The sequence below is a fragment of the Callorhinus ursinus genome, unplaced genomic scaffold (assembly GCF_003265705.2).
Source record: "Callorhinus ursinus isolate GAN/ISIS: 27379988/994484 unplaced genomic scaffold, GSC_fseal_2.0 scaffold2, whole genome shotgun sequence".
Lineage (NCBI taxonomy): Eukaryota > Metazoa > Chordata > Mammalia > Carnivora > Otariidae > Callorhinus > Callorhinus ursinus.
The window spans coordinates 51,132,193-51,152,975 of record NW_027397064.1 but is presented as its reverse complement, the minus strand read 5'-3'; the positions used below and the strand labels follow the sequence as shown (position 1 = coordinate 51,152,975).

Here is a 20,783-nt window from a genome sequence, read left to right as displayed (position 1 = left end):
TTGGGATCTGATGCTCCTGACTTCTAAGAATTGAGAAACGAATATTTTTACTAAGTCTGTTTACTTTCACAGCACTGTGATTTTTTACATAGGATTAATAAGAATATTTCCTTTTTTGTACCAGGGTATAATTGGACAAATCAATTGTGCAACAAGGTCATACTTGAAGTGTCACATTTGAGAATAATTCTCCTTTAATCATGTATCAACAAGGGTTGACTATATATGGAGACCAGCTCAGGAATGACACTAGCTGTTGACTTTTGCTGTGGAGGCCAGCCAGCTGAGTAATGACCGTTGCCTTGGAGACCAGAGGACCTGGGAACACTGCACTGATTTAAGGATCCTGGCTAACTCCTTTTTGTGTAAAGTCCAGATGCCATCTTGGAGAGGAGGTGGGAGAGAGATGGATCTCATACACTAAATAATTTACTCAAATACTTGAGCATTACTTAGATTTGTTATATTTTAGAGGGAGGGCAGTACTGACCCACAAAGGGGTGGTTTGGAAATGTGTAAGGATGGTTAAGGTTGTCAGCATGCTAGGAAGGGCTGCTACTGGTTTTTTGTAGAAGGAGGTGATAAGAAGGGGACGGTGCTCAATGCCTGCCAAGCTCTAAGAACTGTCCTACCCATCATGCCATTTGAGTTATCATGAGAAATATGAAAGGGGTTGTTTAAATCATGCTCTTCATTTGGGTTTAGAGGGTGGCTTAACAGCTTGGGTGTTTTTGTTTTTGTTTTTGTTTTGTTTTGTTTTTTCTTTCCACACAACCTAGTGGGTAGGGCTCTTGAGGAAGATAAGATTTGTTTAAATCAAATAAAGAATTACCTTTGCTTCCCATATCTGATTTGTAATATGACCAGTCCTGTTACAGCTATGCTTAAAAGCATAGTTAATCCAAATACAAAGGAATTATAGCCATATTTTTAAAGTTAGGAATGTAGGTTCTTAGAAGGAGCAAAAGATATCCCTTAATTGATTTTCTTTAAGATCCGTTTTTGTCCAGGGCGCCTGAATCACAGACGATCATGTTAGTCACACTAAAAAGCTAAAGCTTTGACCCACTGTTGTGTGACTCAATTCATATCATATTTTGAATGTTTTAACAAGCTTCCAGTGCTTATGTAACCCACATGTAATAAGTTAAAAGTGCTCTTGGAACTATTTCTTACAGTTTCTTTGAAAACACTTTAATTGGGGTGGCCAGCAGCTTTTAACTGCCCTAAGGGATGTTTTGATATGGGAGGCGGGTGGCCTCAAAAACAAAAAACCCACTAAAGAGAGTTCTCTTGCACCACCCCCAAGCCCACTCTCCACCTGTGTTTTTCTTTCTGTTGATATTTCCAGAAAGCTGTTCTTTTCAGACAAGCATTAAAGTTTCCAGGAGGCAAATAGTACCTTTTTCTGTAAGTGAAAATAGAAGCAGGAGAAAACAGTTTACAGGAGAAAATGGAAACGAAGAGGAAAATAGGGTCTAAGAGTAAAGAAGAACAAAAAAAAAAAAAAGCAGAAAATCAGTGAAAAAAGAGAAAGTAAGGAATTGGAGAGAAATAAATGAAATGGTAATGAGAATGGATACAAGAACCCAACAGACATTACCAGTGACTGTGTAGTGCAAGCAAAAGGACAGGCATCTTTCTTTAGTACAAAAGAAGGAGGTGATTATGGTGTGTGCTCCTGATTGCCTCCTGATTTCTGTGCTGGAATCTCGGCACCACTCGGGCTTTTGAGAGACGGGAGGGAATATACTGGGACTGGCTGCACATGGTGGCCTCTGTGACAGAAGCTGAGAGAACCAGTCCCAGTTCCTAGGGAGCAGAAGAGCATGCTGGCTAAAACATGATGTCCAGAGCCAAATCACCTGAGTTTAAGTTTACCAGCTGTCTGAGTTATTTATTGTCACACAATACATTACTTTAAGGCTTAGTGCCTAAAACAGCACTTACTATCTCACCTTTTCTGCAAGACAGGATTCAGGTACAGCTTAGCCGGGTCCTCTGGCTGGGTCTCTCACAAGACTGCAGTCAAGCTGTTGGCCAGGGCTTCAGTCAACTCAGAGCCCAGCTGGGGGAGAGGATCCCTTCCAGGCTCACTCATAATTTTGTTGGCAGGCCTCAGCTTCCCACTGGCTGTTGACTGGGGTCATCAGTTCCCGGCCACTGATGTGGATCTCTCCCTAGGACAGCTTACAATATGGTGGCTGGCTTCCATCAGAGCAAACAAGTGAGAAGGGGTGAGAGAAGGCATAGCTTAGTCTCAAAAGTGACACCTCATTATTTGGACCATCTTCCTTTGGTGAGAATCAAGTCACTAGGCTCACCTGATACTCGGGGCGAGGGGATGACCCAAGGGTGTGAATTCCAGACGTCATCTCAGAGGCTGCTTTATCACCGCAGCTAGGTAGCCCAACCTAGCACGTCTCAGTTTCCTTCACTCTAAAATGAGGGTAAATAATAGCATTTGGAGCATTAAACAACACAATAAGTAACGTTAGGGTTATTTAAGGATGAACTAAGATGATATATGTAAAATGCTGAACATGGTGCCTTACGCAGAATAATAATTTTGAAGTATTGACCATTTTTTGCTCCTAGGGATTTCCTTTTCCTTTCTCCCATACAAGCAATTGGTTTTCTTGGCTCATTCCTGAGCAGTAAGATATGACAAAATGGGATGCTACAGGCCTGCTGGTCTTCCTGGTTTGGTTTCCAAAAGCCTAGATCCTTATAGAAACAGAAAGTTTGGGATGGAGAACAACTATATGGAGAAAATCATAGGGAAAGAGCAGGCCCCAGGAAGGAAGAGTGGAGTGACGGCTGAGCTTTCTCCTGCTTAAATCATGTATAGCATATTAAAAAGGTCTTTTTTTTTTTCTAAATCTTTTGAATAAGCAGTTTGGTTAAAATTGTACACATTTGAATAAGCAATTCAGTGAAGGAAAATGGCCAGACTATAATTATGAAGAGAGAAGGTCTCTACAGTCTCATTCAGTCCTGCAGCATGTGTTTGATAATCCTTGGATTAAGTAGAATGAAAGTACCCTGAAAAAGTAATAATGGGGATTTCACTGCCTGAAGCTGAGGTTTATATTGAGTTAAAATTTAATATCACTTGATAGTATTTTTAAAGTCATGTATCTGTAGTTAGCAAATTAGTTAACACTATTAGAATACTACAGATACTCTGTCACATACTCAAAGCTGTGCTAGGAAAAAATGCTGTTTGGACAGCTTAAAAGTCAATGTTTAATATATTGGGACATTTAGGTATAAAAGGAAATAAAGGACATTTCCCACATTTGTGTGTTTCATCAGTAACCAGGAATTACTGTTAAGCACAGATTACAGTGAGAGATACGATGAAGTGTGTGACGTTTAGGAACTTGTTCTCTCCTTTCAAATTTTCTGCCTCTTTGAGAATTTTTGTGAAAAATGATTTTTTCCCATCTACTTGAGAGTTTCGGTGAAAGGCCTGATTTGCCGTACGGTTCTCTTATAAAGTTTGCCTCCTGATTTCTGAAAATTCATAGGGAGTAGGTCCTTGTTTCACAAACTCGTCCCAAGAGAACGAATATCACAGTGGTTAAGGCACAAGACAACATTGACTGCCCAGATTTGTACCTTGACTCTGCCTTTGTACCTGACTTGCTAGCTGTTTGATCCTGATCAAGTTACTTAGTATCTTTGTACCTCAGTTTTCCTATCTATAAAGCAGGAGTAATAATAATATTACTTAACATGGTTATTGTGAGAATGAAATGAGATAACCTATGAAAATACTTGGAACCTAGTAGTTCAAAGGTGTCTGGCTCAAAAAAACATGAATGTATTATTATTATTAGCTGGAAAAGTGTTGCTCACTTTCCCCCACAAAATCACTGCTTCAGGCTTTTCTGCTCATCACTCTTATGCATACTTCATCTAGTTTTCTTATCAGATTAGTTATGCCCCAAAGACAGACATGGCTCCTGACCTTTAATTGCCCAAAGCACAGCTTTGGCATTTTATAAGACTTCACTAAAGCATTCAAGAAGTGATAATACAATTCAGGAAAAGAAACCTAAGATGAAGCATTGGGTGCCATTTCTCCTGGATTTCAGTAGTCATGCCTTCCAAAGAGCTTCCTTCCTTTCCCCTGCTTTGTCTCTGTGGCCCAGGGCTTGACTCATTTTCCCCAGATGGATGTCCCTTTACTCCTGCTTTCGCCTCTCAGAAGTGAAAAGTCCCCCACTTGCTCTGTCTCCAGCTTTCTCAAGGAAAAGCAAAAACCAGCCAACATCATCATAATCTCTGCAGGGATAACACATAGCCTCAAGGAAAATAGAGCACATTCCTTTCTCATTGTCTCATGCATTCCATTTCCATTTTCTCCTTTGCTTGGCTTAATTTAAAGGGCCACAAAAAGACATTATTTTACCAAGGAGCTGTCTTTCCCCAAATACAAATTTTCTGCCATCCCTACAACAACAGGCACAGATTTCAATCTGATTTCATCTATGCAAGCCTCCATCCAAAAAAAACCCCATCTCTTTATAGTGTGTCACAGTTCCTAAATAATGTTTTCAGTACAGACAAAAGTAGGGGAGATATATCAAAATGGTGAGGCTGTTAGTGAGGGCAATTGCAGCTCATTTCTGCAAAAGAACTTTAATAAACTGTATATAGGGTTGTCCAACAGAAATGTAGTATAAGCTACTTATGTAATTTAAAATTTTCTAGTAAGTAAAGTGAAATAAAAGGTAACATTAATTTTGATGTTATATTTTATTTAGAAAAATATGTCCAAAGTATTATAATTTCAGCATATAATCAATAAAAATGTTAATGATGTAGTTTACCTTTTTTTTATGCTACATCTTAAAAGTCCAGTGTATATGTTACATTTAAAGTGGCTATCTGTTTGGACCTGCTACACTTTGGGGGCTCAATAAGCACATTTGTTAGTAGCTACCGTATTGGACAGCATAGAGAACATACTTTGTAATTGCCCCTAATGGGACAGTGTGATCCTTCACTGACTAAGAGTTGCTCCTGGGGGAGTTAATTTCTTCTGGCAGCCTGGCATTCAAGCTAAGCTTGCTTCTGTAGCCAGAGATAGGCCTCAGGCAGAGAGATGCCAGTGTTTGTGCTAAAAAGCTGTTAGGGGAACAGTCCACCAAGGTAGCCTCTGCAGAGGCCAAGGGACATGGTCACAGTATCAACAGTGTTCACTCTAACCATTTGAAACAGTGGCTGGCACTGTTCTATTCCAGGGTGAGTTAAAAATGGATAAACTGCATATCAGGAAAATTACTGAACAAATGTTCTTTCTTTTCAACAAAAAAGGGTCTTGGCTCATGAATATGAAATGATAATGTACTGAGTTTGTTTTCCTTATATTCTCCGCTTTCCTCATTTCAAACCTGCAGTAGATAGAGACCACCTTCCTCAGGGAAAGTTAGTGATAGGTCTGGAAATAGAAGCCACTTGGCCTAAGATTTTGCAGGCTTTTGTTTTTTGCAGGTAGGTGCAGCTGGAGGGGAGAATGCTGTAGTGGATGGAGAACAGAGGCTCACATAGTGAGATAGGGAGAAAGCTGGAACTCAGTAAGTCTGCGAGTATGGGGAGCTTAGGCCCCATTCAGTGGTGGTGCCTTGTTGTGGGAGGAAAAGTAAGATGGCGGGACTGGGAAAGAATGACTGCGAGGGCGCTTAAGGTGGCAGGACCCCAGGTTTGCCAGGATTCCATTGCCTTTACATCTGGCACAGAAGTCAAGTACCCATGGGCATCTCTGCAATTATGTCTGTTTCACTGAGTCTTACTATGAAATGATGGACTAAAGATTAGATGGGGCCTTTCTGGAGATTTCTCTGGGTGAGACTTTTGGACATCTGCAGGGCCCTAATAAATTTGCATTCATTTTTTTTCTTCTGGATTTGATATTTAAAGGTGTCAACATTATCTTTAAAAAGCTTTCAGGAGGTTTGCTGGAAGTATAGATAGGATTTAAAAAAATTTTTTTAATTTTTAAAAATTAAACAAAAAAGTTTTTTTTTAATCCCAGATTTTATGAAACCAGTATAAAAATTTCACTTTTCACACTCTAAGACTGTCTCTATTTTTCTGTTTTTTTTCTGGCTTCCTATTAAAAAAAAGCATTTTTATTTCAAATAGCTGATATTCTCACACATGCACACATGTATATTGATTTATACACTCCAAAAATAAAAATAAGACCTTGAGGCAGTAGCTAAAAAATTACATATGCATTTTAAGCAAGTTGAGTGAATATTTAAATAGAAGCATCCTTATTATTGCTGTTATTTATGAATTCTAAAATTTTATTTTCCTTTAATTTTAAATAAACGTACTTTCAGGCTTACAGACAATTTATAAGAATAGTGCAACAAATTTGTGTACATCTTTAAGCAAGATTTCTCACATTTAACATTTTGCCACATCTGCTTTATCATTCTTTCTCTCCACATAAACATATGCACACACCTCTCTGTCTTCACCACCTCCCTCGTGTGTGTGTGTGTGTGTGTGTGTGTGTGTGAATCATTTGAGAGGAAGCTATAAAAATGGTGTCTTTGGCATTTATTTTCTAAAGACAAAGATATTCTCTTATGTAACCATAGTATGGTTAGAATTGGGAAATTAACATTCACAAAATATTATCATCTAATCTATAGACCTTAGGCAACTTTTGCAAATTTACCAGTCCTTGATGACAAAAGGAAATCCTAGATCACATGTTGCATTCAGTTGTTTTGTCTCTTTTGTCTTTTTAGATCTAGAATACTCAGGGTTTTTTTTTTTTTTTTTTTTTGGTCTTTTATAACATTGACATTTTTAAAGAGGATGGGCCAGTTATTTTGTAGAATGCACTTCAGTTTGGATTTGTTTGATATTTTCTCATGATGAGATTTAGGTGATGTGTAAATTTTGGTAGGAAGGCCCCAAAAGTGATGATGTGCTGTTTTTTTTTTTTTTTCTTAGTGCAGGAAGCACATGATGTCTATTTCACTGAGTCTTACTATGAAATAAACATCAGCTAAACTGTGTTTAATCTAGTGACATAGTGATGTACATTATGGTACAACTTTTGTTACATTGTCCTTAGTTGGTAACAACTCAGGCACTGATACTTTGAGTTGCACTCTTAGAGTTTTCATTTGTTGATTATATTCCCAATGTCCATTTCTCAACTTGTCCCTTTCACAGAAGACTTTAATTTTCTCTCTGGGGTTGCTTCTCAACCTGAGGAAACCAGCTCCATCCCTTTACCCAACCAGAGGAGCATGTGAGCAAGGTCAATGAAGTATTGCATTCCCCTGCAGTCCGTATTGTTTCAAGGATGGGCTGTTACCAAGGCAGTCTCATTACAGCGAACCTCAAGAATTTTGTTCAGAATGTTGGAGTAAAGATGCTATTTCCTTCTGGACAATGTGATAAGAATGTGAAGTCTGGAATTGTTGCAGCCATTGTTAGGATAGAGGCCAACCTGAGATCAGTGGTGGCCAGTGAAGGAGGGAACAACTGAACAAACTAAAGAGAACAGATACACTATTGACTTTTGACAAATGTCTAGATTAAGTCTGACCTGAAACCTACTTATGAACTGTTTAGCAGCCATTCTAAACCAAGGTTTATACTATCCCCTATTTTTGATTGTGAGGGATGCTACTGTCAGAAGCCATTACTACAGGCATTTAGTTCCTAAAGCGAGGGATGGTAAACATTTTGTGATGTAAAGAATAGTTGTGAATAATAAGGCATTGTCTTAGGTAAAATGCTAATAGCAGTTCCCAGCTTAGAATCACTTTTAGTGTTTTAGGTTTGGATTGGAATTTTTACTTATTTTGAACTGAAGGTATTCTACTATGCAGGGATACTGTTCAGGGATTGTGTATGGGTACCTCTGGACAGTGTGTTTATAAGTAGCATCTGTTTTGATGGTCAGGGCTTATTTTGTCCTAGTTATTAAATGTTTTGCATATTACCTCAGAATTCTCTGCTGTAGGTACTGCTATGTCTAGGGTGAGGCTTAGTGCTGAGCTTCAGTATTTTCAATGAACCGTTCCCCAAATCCTAATTGTATCTGCAAAGTCCAAATGAGGGAACTTCTATCTTGGTTTCCTGAGTTTATATTCCAACCTGTCTTCTTACTGGCTTAAACTCTGTCCTCTTGATTTGGTCTCCTAGACCCTTTAATTGACCATCTATGTAATTATTTATTTCTTGGACTCTCTATTCTGTTCCACTGATCTTTGTGTCTGGTTTTATGCCAGTACTATACTGTGTTGATTACTATGGCTTTGTAATATTATTTGAAATCAAGAAATGTGATGTCTCCAGCAGTACACTTTGTTGTTCTTTCTCAAGGTGCATTGGCTATTCAGGGTCTTTTGTGGTTTCATACAAATTTTAGTATTGTTTTTTTACCATTTCTGGGGAAAATTTCATTTGAATTTTGGTATGGATTGCATTGAAAGTGTGGATTGCTTTGAGTAATACTGACATTTTAACAGTATCAGTTCTTGCCATCAATGAACGTAGGATATCTTTCCATTATTTATGACTTTAATTTCTTTCATCAGTGTCTTACAGTTTTCAGGGTGCAGATGTTTTACCTCCACAGTTAAATTTATTCCTAAGTATTTTATTCTTTGTGATGCTATTGTAAATGGGATTAATTTCTCTTTCTGATAATTGATATATAGAAATGAAACATTTTTGTATATTGATTTTGTAGCCTACAACTTTACTAAATTTGTTTATTCTAACAGGCTTTTGGTAGATTTTTTAGGATTTTTTGTATATGATATGTTATCTGCAAATAGAACTGATTTTACTTTTTCCTCCAATTTGGACATCTTTTATTTCTTTTTCTTTCCTAATTGTTCTGACTAGTACTTCTAGTACTATATTGAATAAAATTGGCATTCTTGTCTTGTTTCTAATCTAGGAGGAAAAGTTTTTAGCATTTCACTGTTGAATACGATGTTAGCTATGGGCTTGTTATATAGGCCTTTATTATGTTCACGTATGTTTCCTCTATACCCAGTTTATTGGGTATTATATCATGAAAGGATGTTGAATTTTGTCAGATGCTTTTTCTGCAATCATATGACTTTTATCTTTCATCTTGTTAATGTGATGTGTCACATTGATTTGTGGGTGTTTAACCATCCTTACAACCCTGAAGAAATCCCACTTGATTATGGTGTATGATCCTTTATATTGTTGAACTCTGCTAATATTTTATTGAAGATTTTTTCATCTATGTTCCTCAGTGATATTAAACCGCAATTTTCTTTTCTTGTGGTGGTCTTGTCTGGTTTTGGTATCATGGTAATTCTGGCCTTGTAACATGAGTTTGGAAATGTTCCATATTGTTCTATTTTTTGGAAGAGTTTGCAAAGGGTTGGTTTTAGTTCCTCTTTAAATATTTGGTAGAATTCACCAGTGAAGCCATCTGGTGCTGGACTTTTCTTTGTTGGGAGGTTTTTATGTAAACATTCAAAGTCATTACTAGCAATTGGTCTGTTCAAATTTTCTATTTCTTTATGATTCAGTCTTTGTAGGTTGTATGTTTCTAGGAATTTATCCATTTCTTCTACATTGTCAAATTAGTTGGTGTATAATTGTTTACACTAGTCTCTTCTGATACTTTATATTTCTGTGGTATCAGTTGTAACATCACTTCTTTTATTTCTAATTTTATATATTTGAGTCTACTTTTTTTTCTTGATAAGTCTAGTAGAAGTTTGTCTATTTTGTTTATCTTTTCAAAGAAACCAGGTCTTATTGTCATTGATCTTTTCTATTTTCTTTTTAGTCTCTATTTCATTTATTTCCATTTCAATTTTTTTTAATTTTCAAAAACCACTTTTTATTTTTTATTTTTATTTTTTAATTTTATTATGTTATGTTAATCACCATACATTACATCATTAGTTTTTGATGTAATGTTCCATGATTCATTGTTTGCGTATAACACCCAGTGCTCCATTCACTACGTGCTTTCTTTAATACCCATCACCAGGCTAACCCATCCCCCCACCCCCGTCCCCTCTAGAACCCTCAGTTTGTTTCTCAGGGTCCATAGTCTCTCATGGTTCGTCTTGCCCTCCGATAACCCCCCCCTTCATTTTACCCTTCCTACTATCTTCTTTTTTTTAACATATAATGTATTATTTGTTTCAGAGGTACAGGTCTGTGATTCAATAGTCTTACATAATTTTCCTTTCTACTAGCTTTGGGCTTAGTCTGTTCTTTTTCCAGTTCCATGAGATGTAGAGTTAGGTTGTTTGAGATCTTTCTTTTTCCTTTATTTATTACTATTTAATAATTTATCTATTTAATAAATTATTTATTACTATAATTTCTTCTTAGAACTGCTTTTGCTGCATCCTATAAGTTTTGGTATGTTTTGTTTCCATTTTCATTTGTCTCAAGATTATTTTGATTTATTTTTTGATTTCTTTGACCTGTTGGTTGTTCAGGAGCATGTTGTTCAATCACATATTTGTGGATTTTCCAATTTTCTTATTGATTTCTAGTTTCATACCATTGTGGTTGGAAAAAATATTTGATGTAATTTCAGTTTATTAATTGAATTTAAATAATTTCAATTTCAATAATTTTGTGGCTTACCATATGATCCATTTTGGAGGTGGTTCCATGCGTGCTTGAGAAAAATGTATTCTACTGCTATTGGTTGGAATGTTCTGTATATACACAATAGTTGCATCTGCTTTAACGGATCCTTTAACTCCAATGTTACCTTATTGATTTTTTGTCTGAATGACCTATCCATTGTTGAAAGTGGATTGTTAAAGTCCCCTGCTATTATTGTATTGCTTTCTATTTCTTCATTTATATCCATTAATATAAGCTTATATATTTAGTTGCTTTTATATTCATTGTATAAATATTTACAAATGTTATATTCTCTTGATGAATTGACCTCTTTTATCATTATATAATAATCTTCTTTGTCTCTTGTTATAATCTTTGGCTTAAGTCTGTTTTGTTTGATGGAAATATAACTCCCTCTTCTTTCTTTTGGCTTCCATTTGCATGAAATATCTTTTTTCGTCCCTTCGGTTTCAGTCGGTGTGTGTCCTTAAAGCTGATATGTCTCTTGTAGGCAGCATACAGTTGGGTCTGGTTTTTTTTGTACATTCAGCCACTGTATATATTTTGATTAGAAAATTTTAGTTCATTTATATTTAAAGTGATTATTGATAGATATGGGCTTACTGTTGCTGTGTTGTTGTTTTTTGGTTCTTTTGTAAATCCTTTGTTCTTTTCTGTCTTACTCTGTGATTTGATGACTTTCTGTAATGGTATGCTTTGATTTCTTTCTTTATTGTTTGTGTATCTACTATAGCTTTTGCCTTGTAGTTACCATAAGGCTTATATAAATTATCTTATATTTATAACAGCCTGTTTTTAGCTGGGAACAACTTAATTTTGAGTGCATACAAAAGCTCTGCATTTTTAAGTTCTCCTCAACATTTTGTGTTTATGATATCACAGCTTACATCTTTTTATTTATATTGCGTATCCATTAACAAATTTTTGTAGTTATATTTATTTTTAATATTTTTGTCCTTTAACTTTTATACTAGAGTTAATAGTGATTTACCTACCGCCATTATAATATTAGAGTATTCGTCATTTAGCTATGTATTTACCACTGAGTTTAATCTTTTCATATGTTTTTATGTAACTGATTAGCACTGTTTTGTTTCAGCTTGAAAAAGTCACTTTAACCTTTCCTGTAAGACTGGTCTAGTGGTGATAAACTCTGTCAGCTTTTGTCTGTCTGGGAAATTCTCTCTTTCAATCCTGCAGGATACATTTGCCAGGTAATGTATTCTTGGGTGGCAGTCTTTTTCCTGCCATTACTTTGACTATATCATCCAACTCTGTTCTAGCTTGCAGTTTCTCCTGAAAAATCTGCTGATAGTTTTATGTAGGTTCCCTGTACATAACAATTTGCTTTCCTCCTGATGCTTTTAAGATTCTTTCCTTACCTTTAACATCTGACAGTTTAATTATAATGCATCTTGAAGTGGATCTCTTTGGATTTCTCTTATTTTTTACTCTCTGGGATCCTTTGACCTGGGCATCTGTTTCTTTTCTTAGGTTAGGGAGTTTTTTAGCCATTATTTCCTTGAATAAGCTTTCTGTCTTTTTCTCTGGCTTCTTCTGGGATCCCTATTATATGAATATTGGCCCATTTGATGGTGTCCCATAAATTTCTTAAGCTATTTTCACTCCTTTTCATTGCTTTTCTGTTAACTTCTCTAGTTGGCTAGAGACTACCCTGTCTTTTGAATTTGTTGATCTATTTTTCTGCTTCATCTACTCTGCTTTTGTGTCCCTCTATTGAAATTTTTAGGTCAGTTATTGCTTTCTTCAGCTCTGTGATTTTTGATTGACAGTCTCTTATATTTTCTATTTGTCAAAATTTTCACTGAATTGTTCTGATGCAGTGAGCAACTTTATGACCAGTATTTTGAACTCTTTATCGGGTTAATCACTTATTTTCATTTCATTAAGGTCTGTTTCTGGAGTTTAATCTTGTACTATTGTTTGGTACATATTTCTCTGTTCTCCATTTCCCTAGACTCTGGTGGTTTCTGTATATTATATAAAATAGCCACCTGTTGCACCCTTGACATATTATCTCATGTAGGAGACCAACCTGGTTAATCAGCCCAACCAAGCTTTTGGTTTTCTCTCAAACCTTTGTGATTCACCAAGATGCCTTCTTTGTTTTAGTGGCTCCCAGTGGTTAAGGCCGTCAGTGTTCCAAAAGGGAGGATTACAGTTGGCACCTAGATGTAGATTGATTAGAAGCTGGAATCTCACACAGAAGCTTGGAAAGTATGTACTTTTGTCACAGTCAGGCCCTAGATATGTATTAAAGTTAAAAGCCTGAGCTCAGCCATGAGCTTGTAAGGTATACAGCTAGATCCCTTTCAAGGAAAACTTGGAGAGGAGCATTTTTGCCTGCTTCTGTATTGAGGGATAGCCAGCCTACACTCCTGTGGGGCGTGGCGAAAGGTCGCCCCACTGGCTATGAGAGCCAGGTGATTTGCGAATCTATCCCTTGAGGCAGCTGTAAATGTTGGAGTGCAGATGTGTATGCAAGCTTCTTCCAGGGAGATACTGGTGAGTGAATTGGAGCAGGCTAGAGGGAGAAGACAGGAGGTATCTGTTGGTTTTCCCAGTGTTTGGAGATGATGGTTGCCAGCCACCAGGTACATGCTAAATTAGAAACCTGGCCTTCAGGCAGCAGCTTCTAAAGTACGCAAATAAATCCCTTTCAAATAAAAACTGGAAGATGGGCATTTTTGCCTGCTTTCTTCGTGTTGAGTTCTGAGATGATAGCTGGTTAAGATTTGCTTCTTTATTTGCTGCATCCCTGTGGAACTCATGAATGGAAACTCCATTGGCTATCAGAGCTAGGCAATCTAGAGATCCATCCCGTGGTCAGCAGCTGCAAAAACTGAGGTATGGATGTGTATACAAGCTTCTCTCAGGGAAACACTGGTGACTTGGAGTAGGGTGGAGGGAGAAGATGGGGGGGAATGTATGCCAACTTTCCTAGTCTGTGAAGGAGGAGCAGAGCCCCTAGATGCCTGCTAAATTATAGGCCTGAACTTAAGGCAGAAGCTTTTGAAATGTGCAGATAAAGCCCTTTCAGGGAAAAAAAAAATGGGAGATGAATATTTTTTTTGCATTTTTTAATTTTGTTATGTTAATCATCATACATGACATCATTAGTTTTTGATGTAGTGTTCCGTGATTCATTGTTTGCATATAACACCCAGTGCTCCACTCAATATGTGCCCTCTTTAATACCCATCATCAGGCTAACCCATCACCCCACCCCCCACAAGAACCCTTAGTTTGTTTCTCAGAGTCCATAGTCTCTCATGGTTCGTCTCCCCCTCCAATTTCCCTGCCTTCATTTTTCTCTTCCTACTATCTTCTTCTTTTTTTATTTTTTTTAACATATAATGTATTATTTGTACAGGTCTGTGATTCAACAGTCTTACACAATTCACAGCGCTCACCATAGCACATACCCTCCTCAATGTCTATCACCCAGCCACCCCATGCCTCCCATCACCCACCACTCCAGCAACCCTCAGTTTGTTTCCTGATATTAAGAATTCCTCATATCAGTGAGATCATATGATACATGTCTTTTTCTGATTGACTTATTTCGCTTAGCATAATACCCTCCAGTTCCAACCACATTGTTGGAAATGGCAAGATTTCATTCCTTTTGATGGCTGCATAATATTCCAGTGTGTGTGTGTGTGTGTGTGTGTGTGTGTGTGTGTGTATACACACACACACACACACACATACATATATATATACACACCACATCTTCTTTATCTATTCAGGGAGATGGATATTTTTTGCCTGTTCCTCTATCCTGTGCCTTGGATGGGATAGCCAGTTAAGAACTGCTTTTCTGTTTGATATAATCTTGTGGTTCTCATCCCCACTGGCTTTCAAACTAAGTATTTGTGAGCCTATCTCAAATGTAGGAGTCTTAAAAGTTGGAGTGTTAGATGTGGGTGGGGACTCTTTGCTCCACAGGAAGAATCTGGCAGTTGGAAGTTCCATTCTGATTGGACGGCACTGTATCAGGCATGAGTTTTATGGCCAAAGTGTGTCTCAGCCTTTCCTACCCATTTCAATGTATTTTTTCATTTGCCCAATATATAGGAGTAACTCAGCTGGTTTCTGGATCTTTTTCACAGGGAATTGCTCCATGTGTAACTATATATTTGGTATATCTATGGGAGGAGCAAAGCTCAGGAGCCTCCTATGTTACCATCCTGATTGACTCTCTGTTTTGAGTCTGTTGTCTTAAAATACTGAAGTCACCATGGTTGGAAACAGGGAGAATGCTGACAGTGAAATGGGTGTGCATCAGAGGAACATAGACCCTGGCATCCCGTTCTGCCTCATGAATAATTAGACTTACCATGGAAGGGAATCATGGCCAAAGAAGAGGACAGCTAATGGTGATTTATTTAATAATCTATCAGATATAACAATGAACAATCCAAAAGAGGAAAATAAGAAAACAATTACATTTATAATAGCATCAAAAAGAATAAAATGCTTAGGAATAAATCTAACCAAGGAGGTGAAAGACTTGTACAGTGAAAACCACAAAACACTGCTAAAAGAAATTTAAAAGAAGACAAATAAATGGAAAGACATCTCATGTTCATGGATTGGAAGATTTAATATTGTTAACATGTCTATAGTACTAAAAGTGATCTACATGCTCAATGCAATCTCTATCAAAATTCCAGCAGCATTTTTTGAAGAAATAGAAAAATTTATCCTAAAATTTTTATGGATTCTCAATGGACTTTGAATAGCCAAAATGATTTTGAGATAAAAAAACAAAAGTTGGGGGAATACTTCTTGATTTTGAAACATATCATAAAGTCACAGTAATCAAAACAGTGTGGCATTAACAGTCAACTACATCAATGGAATAGAGAGCCCAGAAATAAATCCTTACCTATATAGTCAAATGTTCTTTGACAAGGGTGCCAAGACTACCCAATGGGAAAAAACAGTCTCCTCCACAAATATTTTTGGTAAAACTGAGTATACATATATAAAAGAGTTAAGTTGGATCCTTATCTTTTACAAAAATTAAACTAGATTAAAGACATAAAGATCTAAAACAATAAAACTCCTAGGAGAAAACAAAGAGGGAAAACTTCATCATGTTGAATTTGGCAGTGATTTCTTGGAATATGACACCCAAAACAGAGAAAACACAAGCAAAAAGGGAAAAATAAGACTACATTAAACTGAAAAAAATTTGGGTATCAAGGGGCTCAAACAACAGAGTGAAATGGCAAGCTACAGAATGGGAGAAAATATTTGCAAATTATATATGTGATAAGTGATTAATATGTCCAGGATAAATAAAGAACTGCTACAGCTCAACAACAAAAAATCAAATAATCTGATTAAAAATAAGCAAAGGGCCTTGAACAGACATTTCTCTAAAGAAGAAATACAAATGGCCAACAACCATATGAAAAGATGCTCAACATTAGTAATAATCTGAAAAATGCAAGTCAAAACCACAATAACATACTATCCTGTACCCATTAGCATGCCTACTATTAAAAATAACACAGGGAATAATAAATGTTGGTTGAGTATGTGGAGAAATTGGAACCCTTGTACACTGTGGGATTGTAAAATGATGCAACTACTATGGAAAGCAGTTACTCAGAAGTTAAAAACAGAACTACCATATGATCCAGTAATCCTACTTTTGACTGTATACCCAAAAGAATTGAAAGTAGGGACTCAGATATTTGCATATGCATGTTCATAACAGCTCTATTCACAGTGCCTAAGAGAAGAAGCAACCCAAATGTTTATCAATAGATGAATGGATAAACAAAATGTGGTATATTCATATAGTGGAACATTATTCAGCCTTAAAAAGGAAGGGGATCCTTTTTACATTTTTTCACATGCTACAACATGATGGACCTTAAGGACATTATGTTAAGTGAAATAAGCCAGTCACAAAAAGACAAATACCATATGATTCCTTTTATATGAGGTGTATTTAAAATAATAGAGTTCATAGAAACAGAAAGTAGAGTGGTGGTTATTAGGGGCTGTGGTGGAGGAAATAAGAGTTGTTTAATGGCTATAGTGTTTCAGATTTGGAAGCTGAAAAAGTTCTAGATATCTATTTCACAATAATATGGATATACTTATAACTACTGAACTATATATTTAAAAATGGTTTAGATGGTGAATGTTTTTTTCCAATAGCACTGTGCAGTTTTATTAACCATTCAAGTACAGTAGCATCTGGTAAGATCAGGACAGAATTGGGGTTTAAAAGTGAACAGAGGGGCGCCTGGGTGGCTCAGTCATTGTATCTGCCTTTGGCTTGGGTCATGATCCCAGGGTCCTGGGATCAAGCCCCGCATTGGGCTCCCTGCTCAGTGGGAAGCCTGCTTCTCCCTCTCCCACTCTCCCTGCTTGTGTTCCCTCTTTCGCTGTGTCTTTCTCTGTCAAATAAATAAATAAAATCTTTAAAAAAATAAATAAAAGTGAACCGATATTCAGCATCTAACAGTTTGAAAGAAGCCACTATATACTCTTTTCACAAACATGTTTTCACACAGCCGGTACGGTACTAGCTACTAACCCAGGATGCCAAGTGTATTGAAGTAGAAAAGATGCAACAACAAAAATAGCTACATTAGAAAGACTTCAATACTTGAGAAAAAGAGTGCAACACTCAGTTTTTCCCCTTTAGCCCCTAAAACAACATCATACCGTCTAGCTCTATCAATACAGTCCTACATCAGCTTCTAGAATATTTGTCAGGAGGGCAAACATAAAATGACACTGGCCAGTACAGTCTTTGGGTATTTGGGAAGGGGAAGGGGAGAAAGTTGGTTCTCAGAACAAATTAGTCAGCATCAGTTTTATCAACAGGATCTTTGGATTCTTTGTTCTCCCACACTTCTTCAGTGTGCTTTTCCTTCTCTCACAAGCACTCCAGTTTGGCAGCCATTCATTTGAGCCTCCTGATTCTCTTTGTTGGCTTCCATTTTGTGGGTCAGTTTTTCTTCTGCCATTTTACTGAGGTGGTTCTTCTGTTGCTTTTTGAAGCATTTCTTTCTCATGCTCTCATTTCTCAGCAAGCTTCTTCAAGACCTCAGCTTTATGGGACTTGTATTTTTCTTCTGCAGCTTCTAATTTCTTCTGAATTTCCTCTAGGGAAAGATCCTTCTTTGGAGGGGAAATAGGGAATTCTGGGATGAATTCTTTTGATTGAGGGCTGAGAATCAACTCAAAAACTTGGCCTGAGGCATGCTTCTCCAGTTCTTTCACTGGGATATCAGAAGAAGCCATGGTGAAGAGCGGACAAGAGGCTGGCAGTGCATTCTACAGAATCCACTGGCAAGGAAAACCATGCTCAGTCCGAGCCGTCTGGCCATATTCTCCAAGATGGTAAATTTTATATTACGTATTTTTTATCACAATTTTAAAAACTTTAAAAATATGATGTGGTTTTTCAACTCTGTGTGTAGATTCTGATGTATTGATTAAGGATATGCCACAGTTTATTGCATAAATCATCTTGACTATAAAGACACCTTCAAAACTTTATCTGTTTCCTTCCTCCAGTAGTAGGAAGTATGTAGTCTTATTTTGCAGAAGGGAAAATACAAACACAAACAAGGAAATCCCTTTCTCTTCCATGTGGTTCATTTCCAAATTCCTTTAGAAATTGACTTAACTAAATCAATCCCCAGCTCTTCCTGACGCCAGTTCTTTTAAGCTTAACTTTGACAGGGTCTGGAGAAGGCAAATGAAAAGGTCAGAATTTATCTTGTGCATCTTACCCCGTTAGAAAATTTCTATCACTATGTGTATGCCCTTCCATTATAGGTACAGTACAATTTCACAAGAGTTGATTTGTGAAGGAAAGTGAGGAATAAAAAAGAAATTCAAGTTGAAAGAAACAAAATCACATCTGATACTCAGAAACCTTTATAGGGCTTCTCTCAACTATTCTACTTAACATGTTTTCTTGACCTTATTCAAGTTGCTTTTCCTTTTTTCTACAGCTGAAGATAACTTCATCTTTACTTTGTTCCTTCCCATCCTTTAGTTCTTTTATGCTTTATTTATTCATTCATTAATTCATTAGGCATTTGGTGCCTATAATCATTTTATAAGTTTCTTTTGGGTCTTTAGTTCTTTACAACATCCCTGTGACGTAAGGCAGTCTGTAGATGCAATGCTACACCAGAGAGGAAGAAATGACCAGATTTATTCTACTATCAGTAAACTTGAGGGCCCATTGTCTGTTTATTATTACATGTACTCCAGTGATTGCCCTCTTCTGGAGTTTGTACTTCCCAATTTTCATAAGAAGCTATATTGGAACTATTTCATTAGATATTATAAAAGCTTAGAGAGTACGAGCAGCAGTAGGGAGAGGGTTTATTTGTACTCTACCAGTAGTGTCTGATCTATCTCTGGTATTTAGAACAAACAGAATAAATCTTTTTAGTTATTAGGGATTATTAGGTAACATTTCTTGAACGGCCAATGGTGCCATTATGGAATTTCTGTTTTAACTGAGATTCCAGAATATTGAGGTAAAAAAGTTTTTTGAATGCCTACTTTTGCTAGGCATAGTCCTTTTTTCCTTATAATGTTATGATGTATGCATAATTTATTATCCTCTTTTATGTGAATAAGAGAGTTGAATTTGGGCAACTGGCTCAAGATCATCCAGCCAGTAAATGAAAGCCAGGGGATCCAAACCTGGGATAATTGGTCTCCGAAGTGTCTCTAAGCTTTCTATCTTGATGACTGGCCACATTTAAAATACTTACTAGCTACAATTTTATCTCAAGAGGAATAACTTTATGTACTATACCAATTTCACTTCAGGCATTCATAGATTGGCACTTTTAACCCCTCTATCTTGACATAAAGACATTTTCTCTTCATAAAGACATTTGCATGAAAATGAGCTAATCCATGTTGTAGTCCTTTTCTGTTCAATCCACATTATAGTGGTTTATCTGTTCACATTTTCCTTATTTTTTACCTGAAAGCATAAGCCTTGGTGTGCTGAAAGATGACAAAAATTTGATCAAAATCCAGAGGAGAAACCTGGAGCTAAGAGTCCCTGGAAACCAAAATGTGTTGAGTCAAGAGGAATGACATTGAAATTTGTAATTTTTTTTTTTTTTTTTTTTTTTACTGACAAGCACAGTGTCTGGGCATGTGCCTGTGGTGAAAGACATGGTAAAAGCAGGGATATTTTAAGGGTTTGTTAGTGTGCAACACTTAACTTTTGGAACTCGTGCTCCACATCATATGAAACATTCTTAAGTGTACCCACATGTCTCATTAAAGGTAATATCTGCCCAGTGAACAGGATGTAAATGTTTTTTATAATTTTGTTTTTGAAATTATGTTTAGTTCTGATTTCTAAAGAATCGTGCTTACTAGTAGAGAATTATTTTGAAATGAGAAATGAGACAAATTGTTCTGGGTCCTTAAATTGTTATTAGTATTAAATTTAACAATATATGAAATAAATATAACATTTATTTTGTAGAAATTGTTTTGTGTTTGGAGTCAGTAATTTTTGTTTTGCAAACCAGAAGAATGCTTTTTTAAAAGGATCTTTATTGAGATGTCATTTACATACAATTCACCCATTACATTGTGCAGTTCAGTAGATTTTAGTACATTCACAGATAAATGCTACAGTCACAACAGATTTTAGAGCATTTTCATCACCTCAAAAAGAAACCCCATCCACTTTAGTTATTACCCTCCCTACTTGTTTCCCTTCACTCCCTCTTTAGCCCTGGGCAACCACTAATCTTTTTATCTCCATAGATTTGTCAGTTCTGGATATTTTATATAAATGGAATAATATAATATGCAGTCTTTTGTTACTGGATTCTTCTACTTAGCATAATGTGCTCAAGATTTATCCATGCTGTAGCATGCATCAGTACTCTTTTACTTATTATGGTTGAATAATATTTCCATTGTGTGGATATACCACATTTTGTTTATCCATTCATCAGTTGGACATGTGAGTTATTTCCACCTCTTGCCTGTAATGGACAGTATTGCTTAAGTATTTGCATAGAACTACTTTCAGTTCTTTTGGGTATATATCAGAAATGGAATTACTGGATCATATGGTA

The 20,783-nt window shown here is 36.5% G+C and overlaps 1 long non-coding RNA gene and 1 pseudogene across 1 annotated transcript in view; one reads left to right on the top strand and one right to left on the bottom strand.

Annotated features, from left to right (window-relative positions):
• LOC141370729 (uncharacterized) overlaps positions 1-20,783 on the top strand; it is a 94,952-nt gene that overhangs the window by 8,847 nt on the left and 65,322 nt on the right. The gene's annotated exons all lie outside the window — the stretch shown is intronic.
• On the bottom strand, positions 17,224-17,997 carry LOC112835919 (stathmin pseudogene; annotated as a pseudogene).